Raw genomic sequence first — 13,026 nt, forward strand, 5'->3', positions numbered from 1 at the left:
TAAATAAAATGGTTACCTAACTACGTTTTTATTTTCTGAGAGAAGGGAGTATTTTCATCCTTTCCCGGAGAAGGTGGCCTTCTTTACCAGAACGTGTCTAGTGATTTTCTGTAATGTATCATAAAGAAGTATAACTTTGTAGTTTTCATGTCAGAGAATAGGTGGAACTTTCATATCCTGATGTACCTACTGTGATATAGTAGCAACAGCAAGGGAAAAAAAAAAAAAAAACTTCTGTAGAATAAAACAGCTATTGTATATTACTTCTCCCTCCTCTATTTTCTATAGCAAAGTGTTTGATTCAACATATTCTTTAGCCTCATTCTTATCTGAAGAATAAGACACTTAAGGATATTGTTTCTATATTAGGTGGTTAATTTCTGAAAGGAACATATTTCCCCACACAAGGAAATATCACTGTGTCTTCAGATTTCTGAAGCAAACGTAAAATAATGTAAGAGAGAAAATGGTCCATTGTCTTGTCTTGGAGGTTTGTAAGTCAAAGACTCATGCCTGAATTCTGTTTATTTTCTTGACAGTTTTATTCAGGTATTCACATACCATATAGCTCAATGTCTTTTTAGTATATTCACAGAATTATGCAGCTACCACTACAATACATTTTAGAATATTTTCATCACCTGCCTGCCCCCTGTGCCAAAACACCTCTTACCCATTAGTGTCATTTCTCTTTTCTTCCCTTTCCTGAAATCTAGGCAACTACTAACCTACTTTCTGTCTTTATAGATCTGCCTATTTTGGACATTTCATGTAAATGGAATCATGCAATATGTGATGACTACCTTCATTCTCTTTGAATACTGTTTTCAAGGTTTTTCCATGTTGTAATGTGTACTGATGTTGCATTTTTTATTGCTCAGTAATATGGTATGGTTATGCATGTTTTATGTATTCATTCTTCAGTTTAGGAACACTGGTTTGTTTCTAATGTTTGACTGGGGTGAATTGTGCCGCTATGGACATTTCTGTAAAGTTTTAGTGTGGCCGTATGTTTTCACTGAAGTTAGATATATACTTAGGAGTCGAATGGATGGATCATGTGGCAACTCTTTTTTTTTTTTCCCCAGTGGTTTTATATATATATTTTTAAGCTCTTTATTGGAATATAATTGCTTTACAGTGTTGTGCCAGTTTTTGCTGTACAACAAAGTGACTCAACTGTATTTATACATATATCCCCATATCCCCTCCCTCCCATGACTCCTTCACACCTTCCCTATCATGTGGCAACTCTTATGTTTACTCTTCTGAGGAACTGCTGGACTTTTCCAAAGTGGCTGCACTGTTTCATAGTACCAATACCAGTGCATGAGGGTTCCAATTTCTCTACGTCCTCAGTAACACTAGTGACTATCTATCTTTTTAATTGTAGCCATCCTAGTGGGTTTGCACTGATCTGTCTTTTTATTCACGTTTCCCCAGTAGCTGATGGTGCTAAGCATCTTTTCATGTGTTTATTGACAATTTATGTATCTTCTTTGCAGAAATGTTCATTTAGATATTTTGCTCATTTCGTTGTTGGATTATAGAGTTCCTTATGTATTCTAGATACAAATTCCTTAGCCAATATGTGATTTGCAAATATTTTCTCCCATTCTCTGGGTTATCTTTTTACTTTATCTTTTTACTTTTATGCATTTATTGAACATGTCCTTTGAAGCAAAAAGTTCTTATCTTGATACAGTCCAATCTACTTATTTTTTCTTTCACACTTGTATTTTTAGCGTCATCTCTATGAAGACCAAGATCAGGAAGATTTATCAGTACTCCTATATTTATTTCCTTCTAAGAGTTTTATAGTTTTAGCTCTGAGAGACTGGTAGGTCTCTCATCTGTTTTGAGTTAGTTTTTGTGAACACTGAGATACAGCTTTATTCTTTTTCATATGGATATATAGCGGTCCCAGCACCATTTCGTAAAAAAGATTTTCTTCACCATTGAATTGTCTTGGTACTTTTGTCAAAAACCAAGTGATGATCATTGTAATGATTTATTTCTGGACTCTCAGTTCTATTCCACTGATGTAATTGTCTCGCCTTATGCTCATATCACAGTCTTGATTACTGTAGACTTCCAATACGTTTTGAAATTGGGAATTGTGAGACCCAACGTTTTTTTTTTTCAAAATTATTTTGAATACTCTGGGTCTTTTGCCTTTCTATAGAATTGAGGGTCAGCTGGTCAATTTCTGAAAAATGTCAGCTGAGATTTGGTAGATTGAATCAAAATTGGTAGATCAATGTGGGGAGTACTGCCATCTTAACATTGTCTTTGGATTTATGAATGTAGACATCTTCCTGTCTACTTAAGTCTTTAATTTCTTTCAGCAGCGTCTTGTAGTTTTCATAATATAAATTTTGTATTTCTTTTGTTAAGTTTGTTCTAAAGTATTTTACTCTATTTGATGCTATTATAAATGGAATTGTTTCTTTTTAAAAAAATTATATTTATTTATTTTTAATTAATGAATTGGCTGCATTGGGTCTTCGTTGCTGCACACAGGCTTTCTCTAGTTGTGGCAAGCGGGGGCTACTCTTCGTTGCAGTGCACGGGTTTCTCATTGCAGTGGCTTCTCTTGCTGTGGAGCACAGCCTCTAGGCTCCCAGGCTTCAGTAGTTGTGGCACACAGGCTCAGTAGCTGTGGCACATAGTGTTAGTTGCTCCACAGCATGTAGCATCTTCCCGGACCAGGTATCGAAACTGTGTCCCCCGAGTTGGCAGGCAGATTTTTAACCACTGCACCACCAGGGAAGTCCCTGGAATTGTTTCTTTATTTTCATTTTGGGACTGTTCATTGCTAGTGTATACCATTGATTTTATGTATTGATATTTATGTATTGATATTTTACCCTGCCACCTTGCTGCATTTTTTAATTAGTTCTAATAGGTTTTTAGTAGATTTCTTAGGATTCTCTATATGCAAAACTGTGTTGCTTGCAAATAGGGATAGTTTTACTTCTTCCTTTCCAATTTTGATGCTTTTTATTTCATTGTCTTTCCTGATTGTCCTAACTAGAACCTCCAGTACTGTGTTGAATAGCAATGGTAAGCATAGACACCTTGTTTTGGTCCTGATCTTAGGAAGAATTTATTCAGTAATTCACCACCAAATGTGATGCTAATTGTGGCTTTTCCATAGATGCCCTTTATTCAGTTGTACAAGTGTTCTCTATTCATAGATTACTAATGTTTTTATCATGAATAGGGGTAGCATTTGGAAATGCTTTTTCTGCATTTATTGAGATGATTACATGTGTTTTGTCTTATAGTCTGTTAATACAGTTTATCATATTAGTTCATTTTCAGATGTTAAAACAACCTTGCATTCTGGTATAAATCCTACTTGGTCACTGTGCAATCATTTGTATATGTTCCTGGAGTTAGTTTGCTTATATTTTGTTGAGGACTGCTTAAAGTTATCAGATAAAATATAGGGAGGAAACAGTTCACCTTTCAATATTTTTCTCATCTTTTTCCCCAGGAAGAAAGATAGATGCACACACACAAACACACAAACAATGTACTAGCAAAACACATCCTTGGTGTTTTTTATTCAATTTGATGAAAATAGTAATTTCTTCTTTCTTGTTCGATGGTTTTGGCCCCATTATCAGTAGAGCATTTTTATGATATTATCACATTCTTCTTTCAAGGCATAATGATGTAAAGTAAGTGAGCAGAATTGACTCCAGGAGCCAGAAATTTACAGAGAATGAAATGCTGAATGCTCAAGCAAACTTCAAAAAAAAAAAAAAAGAATAAGATAAAGGTGTATGGGTTGGGTATCTTAAATGATTCCTACTTCCACAGGGCTTTTACATTTATAAACCTTACTACTTATTTTAATCCAATGACACGGGATCATGGGAAGGAGTGGAAGGAGGGTGCTGGAATGTTGTAAAGTGGGAACCGGGCTGAGGGTAGAGGGTGGGTTTTGTTTTGAATCTCATTTTTGTCACCATTATGTCTTAGACTTCTCGGTGTTGCAGCATCGGGCTCAGCAACTCTCTCTGTTAGAGAATCAAACATTAGCCACGTTGAAAATTTTAGTAAAAATCTGTTATAATAAATCATTCCTGTACAATGATCAGGCTTTCCTATCCATAAAATAAAATAGCTGTAGTAACTTCCAAACAAAGCCTGAAGTCATGAATACCTGTGACTCTCTGTTCTTCAATAACTATAGGTAAAGTTCAGATGTTTTGATTAACACTATCTAATTTAATCCTCCACAACATGAGGTTTCTTATGAGATAAGATATCATTATCCCATTTTACAGATGTTGAAATTGAAGTATAGTATGCATTTTGCCTAGACTCATCCAGCTAATAAGGCAGAACCTGAACCTGTCTGACTCCAGAGGTAGTGTTCTTACCATTCTGCTGTTAGAGATTTGATTCTTTTGTGCCTGGGAAGCAGTATATGAAAAATAGCCAATACCTAGATTATTCAAATAAGTTAATTGCATTGTGGAGATCTGAGAAGATTGTGATGATTTATCTTCTCAAAGCAAGCTACATTTCATCTTGAATCCACTAATCAGAGAGAAGATGGTAATTACAATTACTTTTTTATAATTTTCTACATGGAAATAAATCACTTATTTCTTGAATGACACTCTTTCATCCTCCAGTGGGATTTACTTATACTCCCCTTTTGGTCCATTATATGTCATGGTGAGGGGAGAAAAAACAAATCCTATCTCAGCTGTCACAAAATCTAGCACGGACGACTTCAAGTTGGTGTATGAACACTGGCAATGGAGGGACAGGGGTAGAAAATACAGTTCACAACCTGATATGATTTGTTCTGGTGTGGACACAGCCTGAGGACTAAAGCTCAGACGTCCACACTTTCAGGTTTAGTATTTGTCATATCATCGTACAGTCACTTCACTGCAAGCCACTGTTTGTTCACTGTTTACTCCCGCAGGTTCTAAACCACATCGCACACTAGCATCCTCTGGCACAGGTTCTGAGTCTGATGCTGGCCTCTGTATTTGTATTCGCAGTGGCTCAGGTTTGCCCTTCTCCCTCTTTCATTCAACATAAAAAGTGACCCAAAGTTAAGCAGCAAAAGGTGCTTCTAATATCAGCTGGAAGTAGGTATTAGAAATTCTGGCATGGTGATGCTTAGCTGTTTAAAAATTAAGTGAGGTCAGGGATGATTATAAAGAGGGTCACAGAGTGTAGGACCCAAAGCCAGGAGCTGCAGGGTGCCCAGTATCACAGCTGGACTTGGTTCTGGGAAATGACAAAATGTAGGGATGCGTCCAAGAGAGGGGGGCATGACCCCTTGGAATACAAGACCTGTGCTGATTGTAGGACTTGCCCCCAGAGTGGGTATCCAAAGTTCAAATAATACTTTAAAATGTATGGAAAACTCACACTTATTAAAAATTAATGATATTTAATCCTAGTGAGTATTCATGGAAATGGACACTCATATATTGCTGACATGAGTAACAATTAATACTTTCCTGGAGCGTAATTTGGCAGTATTGTTCAAGAGTTGCTTATTTTTCACTATATTTTCATTGGCATGTTCATATATCATTTTGTTTGCTAAAATATTATTTCTAATGGTTAGATTATATACTATAATGTGGATGTACCATAATTGCTTAAAATCACATATCCCATTATTGTACTGTTGGGTTGTTTCCAATTTTCTACTGTTATAAATGGATCTGTTAATAAGAGATGGTAAAACATATTTTGTAATCTTTGTGAAATATATGCATACATAGGCAAAGAATAAAATGAAATAAAACAACCACAGTTAACCTCTGACAGGTGACTTAGGGACCATTTTCATTTGTTTGTCCTATTTCGTTTTAGTTTTTCAGTTTCCAAAAATGAGAATATAATATTTATAAATAATTAAAAAAAACTGTTAAAATGTATTTTGTGTCTTAGCAACTTTCAAGTGCATAATATAGTGTTATTAGCTACAGTTGCAATGCTGTGCCTTACGTTCCCAGGACATATTCATCTTTTACCTGCAGGTTTATAATGTTTTACCAGCCTCTCCCAACTTTCCCCATCTTCTAGCCATTGGCAGCCACTTTTCTACTCTCTATTTCTATGAGTTTTTAACCTTTTTTGTGTATTCCTTGAATATTTAACTTTTTTTTTAGATTTTACATATTAAGTGATACCATGTAGTATTTGTCTTGCTCTGTGTAGCTTGTTTCATTTAGCATAATACTCTTAAATTCCATGCATGTTATTGCAAATGGCAGGATTTTCTTTCTCATGGCTAAATGATATTCTATTGTGTGTGTGTGTGTGTGTGTATATATATACACATATATATATACACACACACACACAATATATATACACACACACACACACACAGAGACAGAGACAGAGACGGAGAGAGAGAACATCTTTTTAATCTGCTCATCCATTGACAGACACCTAGGTTGTTTCCATATCTTAGCTACTATGAATAATGTTGCAATAAATATGGGAATGCAGATAACTTTCAGATATCCTGTTTTCATTTCCCTTGGATATATACACAAGAAATAAGATTACTGGATCATATGGTAGTTCTATTTTTAATTTTTTAAGGAAACTCATACTGTTTTCCATAGTCACTTAACCAATTTGCATTGTCACCAACAGTGCACAAGGGTTCCCTATTCTTCATATCCTCACCACTTATCTCGTCTTCATTTAGATCTTGAGTGTTCTTACCACAAACACACACACAAAGTGATGATTATGTGACATGATGGTGGTGTTAACTAACACTATGGAGGTAATCATATTTTAACATATAACAGTGTATTGAATCATCATATTGTACTCCTTAAATTTACATTGATGTCAATTATATGTAAGTTTTAAAAATTAAATATTAAATTTAAAAATGCATCTTGTGCAAAAAATAATAAAGCTATTGAAGACTTCTAGGGTTATATCAAAAGGGCTAAGGAACCAAGTTGAAGAGGTTAAGTTTAAGATAACTTAAGTATTAGTAAGAATTACAGAAATAGAATGTACAAATTAAATACATTTAAATCCGTGAATTCATAATGATACTGTAAACTAAAATCTCATTGATCATCTTTGGATGATTCTAGGAACCAAATCATTATTTTGAGAACTGATTATTTTGAGAAAATAATTAAACATCTATCCTCATTTTTCTTTAGGAACTATACAAAAGAATAACCACTAGGTACTGAATAGTGATTTTTATTTAGCATTCTAGCTAATAAATGAAGACGCAATTGTAGAATTAGAATACTAACATGTTGCAACCTCAGATGAAGTAATAGATACAGGCAGTGATCATTGATAGCTGCTAACATTACTAAAAGGAAGACAGCCTGTAACATGTGTCTTCTGATGGAAGTACACTTGGCCTATGAGTTATTTTGACAAATTATCAACCCCAATTTTGGTTGAATCTAGATTCAGTGCTCAATTTAGAAGGAAATTCTAGGGGGAAGAGGAACATGTTAAATGATGCCACATTGATTTACAGCACCCATAACCTAGCTCCTTCACAAAGAAAAAAGAAGATATAGAGGATGACTATAGGTTAAAAGCAACTTAAAGGACATATCAGTCGTGCATAGTTTATGTAAGTCCTAATATGAACAAATAATTGTAGATTTACTCTTTAGGGCAATCGGGTAACTTTGAACATGGATTGGATGTTGAAAGGTATTAAGAAATAATTTTTAAATTTTGTTAGGCATGAGAATACTATTATAATTCATTTTTAAGAAAAAGTCTTTATCACTTATATATTCATCCTGAAATACTGCTTTATTATATGATATGATGCCTGGGATTTGTTTCACAATTACCAATGGGGGGGCGATAGAAATGATGGGGAATAAGGATGAAATAAAATTGGTCAGAAGATGATAACTGTATGTTAGATTTACTATATGAGTCTTCTACTTTTGTGTGTGCTTGATATTTTTTACAATAATTTTTAAATAATCATACTTGATTTGTGGTAATGTTGTGTAAATTGGGGAGGGAGGGGTGAACTCTGGTTTGGGGCTCAGAATCAAAAGTCAGCAAACTGTAGAAATATTCAGTTATGTGTGTTGGTGCTTTGGGATGAGAGCAACCGCTTTACTTTAACTGGCTTTGAGAATTAGGCTCTTAGCACCCCAGAACTCGGAAGAAGCTGACCTCAGACATATCCCTTGGAAAGACGATTGACCCTGATATAAAATGTGTCCTGGCATAGAATGTTGTATTCCTGACTAGGCCAGCCTGGGCCTCAGTGTCTGTTGCTGTTCTTAAAACTTCTGGTCTGTCATGGGCTCTTAGGATCAAGTCACAATTTCCTGGCTTCCAATTCTCTCACTTACCACTCTCCTCCTTTGCTTTAAAGGTAGAAATTCCTGGAACCCCTTTCAGAAAAGTGCTGTTAGTCCTCTCAAGGGCTGGGTTTACACCCAGGAAATCAAACCATGTTAGGGATTAAACTAATTGAAAACAAGTCTCTGAGGTCTTGGCAAATTAACAACAACTCCTTGACTGGCACAAGTGGCCTCTCTTTGTACATCAGTTGGTCCCTGTGCAATTGTGTGCTAATTGAGCTTATAGAATCAAATGATGTATTAATAATTCTTTGGAAGAAATTTTAAAGTTAACCATCTTCTAACACATTTTTAACACAATGAATCAACTCACCCTCCTTTCATTTCTTTATAAATTCCGATGTGAGGTATGTATATCAAGAGTGTGTAAATACAGATGGCTTTCTGAGAACAATGGCTCAACAGTATCAAGTCACCACCACCTTGACTTTTCCAGGTAGTGTTATAAAGAGCAAGCTGCAAGCATTGTCTTTGCTTTCAAGGAAAGTCTGGGGAGATGAGTGATATAGTGAATGATAGTGGGAATTTTGAGCCAGAAAGACTTGGGTCTGAATTCCTTTCCTTATCAGCTAGGTAAAGTTAAGGGCTAATTCCCTTCTAATCTGAAACAGCTGGATCTGAGTGTTCTCCTCTGTAAAGAGGTGTAATAATATTCTTGGAAAATTATGAAGATTAATAATAATATTCTAAATAGTTTGTGCTTGATAAGTGGTAGGCTTCAGGGTCTTATGGTGTTTTATGAGTTTTAACATAGTAAATTGATAATGTAATTGTTCATGTAATTTTAGTTGTTTATTAATTGTTAGTGTAATGATAGGTTTTTGTCATTAAATTGTTAGATCTGAGGGAACTAAGAGCTCACGTGGTTTATTTCTCTGTTTTTTGTTTTTGTTTTTTTTGAAGCTGATGCCCAAGTGACAAAGGTACTCAAGCAAAGTCGTAAACTAATTCAGATTTAGATTCAACCAGCATTTACTGACCCAGCTACTATTCTATGTTCATATAACAATGCCAAGAGTAAAAACAAACGTTTATGACTAAGAACCAAGTACTAGATTTTACACTGTACTGGCATTACTGTCCGTACCAGATCTCTTGGGAAAATATTTTGTTATTAGTAGAAGGTATGAGAATTAGGCATTTTGTTCAAGATCATGGTGCACTAAGAGGCCAAAACCTGGGATTATACTCTCTGAGCTCATGTTCCTTCGGGGCTACCTCTAACCTCTCTTCTGAAATGTTCCTCAAATTCTCCACCTAGTGAAGCGAAAAGGCTTGCAGGTCCTGGACTCATGCTACTTGATTCAAATATCATTTGGTTCATCCTTTCAGTAGCTGTGTGACTCTCAGTAAGTTAACTAACCTCTCTGTGTTTAGGTTTGGGAATAATCATAATACCTTCTATTCTGAGAATTCAATGAATTAACACACAAAAGGCACCTTAAGAGAGTACTAGGTGGTAGGAGATACTCTATAAATGGGCCGCGGCTATAAATAGTAACAGATGAGGAATCTGAAGCTCAGAGGGGGATGGCAGAGCTATTTGAATTCAGGTCATTCAATTCCAAGTCTGGCTTTCTAGCCACTGTAGCAATCTTCTTTTCTAATAGCTTAACCCAACTTTAAATACAGATCTGCTTTCTTATCTATGAGGGAGTCTTAGGTCATTTGCCTAGATATGTCCTAATCCAGTTTGAAAACTCTTCCTGCTGTTTATATTTTGAATGTTCTTTCCAGATGGTCAGATTTCTGAAATAACTCCTTTCCTCACCTAGTCCTTTTCCAGCACAGATTGTGCCCTGTTCTATTTGCCTTTTTCTTAAAACTGAATCTGGAAAACTTCTAAACAACCTTATTGAGATATAATTTTGATACCATAAAATCCATTTTTCACCTGGTTTAATTATATAATTCAATGGATATGGTATATTTACAGAGTTGTACAACCGTTATCACAATCTAAGTAGGACATTTGCATCAACCTAAAGTGAAACATCTTGCCCACTTACAGTCACTCCCCATTTCCATCCCCAGACCTAGACAACCACTCTTCCTGCTTCCAGAGATTTTCCTTTTCTGGACGGTGTATATACATGGATCACATAATATGTGCTTTTTGATGTCTTGCTTTTTTCACTGAGCATAGTGTATTTGAAGTCCACCATCTTTTAGTGTGTATCAATATTTCTGATGCTTTTTATGGCCAAATAGTATTCCATTGAGCGGCTATACATTTTGTTTGTTTATTCACCAGGTGATGGACATTTGGATTATTTCCACTTTGGGGCTGTTGTGAGTAAGGCTGCTGTGAATATCTGTGAACAAGTCTTTGTGTAGACATAGATTTTTATTCCTCCTAGGTAGATACTTAGGAGTGGAATTCTTGTGTCAAATGGTAACTGTGTATTTAACTTTTAAAGAAACTGCCGGGGAGTTTTCCAAAGTGACAGCACCTTGTTACATTCTCAGCAGCAATATATGATGGCATTAATTTCTCTATGCCATTGCTGACTCTAGTATGGTCTGGTATATGTTTCAGTGGATAATGGTGGGGTGGGCATTTCTACAAAGACTCTGATCTAAACTAGAATATAGATGGGTCTTAGCATCTTTTTTTTTTTTTTTTTTTTCCATTTTAACCTTTTTCCTGCTTAGGACCCTTAGGAGAGTTCAGGAGCCACCTGGACCAGCCAATCACACTTTTCAGCAGGATCCCAGTAATGTGCTTGTACTCATGCACACTTGTATCCATGGTAAATGCCTTTCCAGTTGGAGGGCAGTGTTTTTCCTTTTTCGCTTTTACAAAATCTTTAAATTCTTCAGTAAATTCAAGTAAAACATTAATGTTAGCTTATGGAGATTATTTTCATAGTCCTTGATACCTGACTTAGAGATCCACTAGGAAAGAGCCTTGAAATTAATGGAAGAAAGAACGTCTGAGATTGTTCAACACTCATTTTAAGAACTAAGGAGAGGAATAGGAGTTTTGGATTAGCTGGTGGCTCTTCCAGCAGGAAATGAGTCACACGTTGAGAGTCATTTCATCTTTCTCTAACAGAGCTTTACCAAAAGACACTACAATTTTTAACATTTTTTTTTTCCCAGCAAGAATTGCAAATTGAATGACCCGGTGTCCCCGTTTATGTCGTGTGCACACACACCACACAAGCCTGGCCTCCTCACTCGTGGGGAATCATAACCACACTGTCTTCAAAGCTGCTACATGCTTGGTGCCATGGAGCACAGAAGAGAGAGAAAAGCTGTGGCCTTACCCTTAAGTCATGAACACTTTAGGTGGGAAGACACAAGCTAGGGCAGTAGATCGCGATGCTTTAAAATCAGTTGCCAAACTGAACATTCTAGGAACACAAGGGTAGATGCTAGGATGTGATGGTTAGAACTCTGAGGAACAGCTTCATGGTCTAAACTGGAGATAATACAGAATATAAAAATTTCTAGAATTCCTACTAATGCAGAATTGGAGGGACTCTAAGATATCCTGATATCGGGCTGAGCAGACATCATACTTTCCGTCATAGGTTTAAAAAATTGCAAATCTCTAAACAATGGTAGGAAAGGAAATTTGGATAGTGGAAGTTGGTGGATATTATTATCTTTCTCTCTGTCATCTCTATCGTCTTTATGCCTGTCTTTTTTAAAAAATTTTATTTTATATTGAAGCATAGTTGATCAACAATGTTGTGTTAGTTTCAGGTGTACAGCGAAGTGTTTCAGTTATACGTATACATGTACCTATTCTTTTTCAAGTTCTTTTCCCATTTAGGTTATTACAGAATATTGAGCAGAGTTCCCTGTGCTATATAGCAGGTCCTTGTTGATCATCTGTTTTAAATATAGCACTGTGTGTATGTTAATCCCAAACTCCCAATCTACCCCTTCCCCACTTCCCTCCCCCCAGTAACCATAAGTTTGCTAAGTCTGTGAGTCTGTTTCTGTTTTGTAAATAAATTCATTTGTATCATTTTTTTTAAATTCCGCAAATAAAGGATTTCATATATTGTAGGATATCTCCAGGTCCATACATGTTGCTGCAAATGGCATTATTTCATTCTTTTTAATGTCTGGGTGATATTCCACTGTATATGTACACTGTCTTAGGTAAGAGAGGGAGGAAGGAGGGAGGACTCTCAGTGCAGGACACCTTCAGTCATGAGTTGCTTCTCTCCACGACTGATCACTGTCCCTTAAATGGGTAGTTCAGCGTACTTCTCCAATTACTTTTAACCCAGTCTCTGCTTCATTTAAACCAAAGGCATGTTTTGTTTGGGACAATATAAAGTTATTTATGATACACTTATTTTTCTCCTTGTCTCCTTAGGTCAAAGCATACACTTTAAAATTCTATCTACAGAAATGTCATAAACTCACCATAAAATTAGGGGCAGGCATTTATTAATTTCATAAAATAACAAAAAGTTTGTATTCTTTTAGACATTGGTAATAACTAGATCATATATAGACTCCTAACTAAATTTGAAGATGAGAAAACTATCATAGAGAAAAGTAAATTCCATAACACAGTTAGTTAGAGGCATAGGCTAGATTCAAAATGAGATTTGTCTGCTCCAAATTATAATATTTTGTCTCATTTATTCCAAAGTTAAAATACCCTCATAATCTA

Source organism: Hippopotamus amphibius, chromosome 9 (assembly GCF_030028045.1).
Source record: "Hippopotamus amphibius kiboko isolate mHipAmp2 chromosome 9, mHipAmp2.hap2, whole genome shotgun sequence".
NCBI classification, from domain to species: Eukaryota; Metazoa; Chordata; class Mammalia; order Artiodactyla; family Hippopotamidae; genus Hippopotamus; species Hippopotamus amphibius.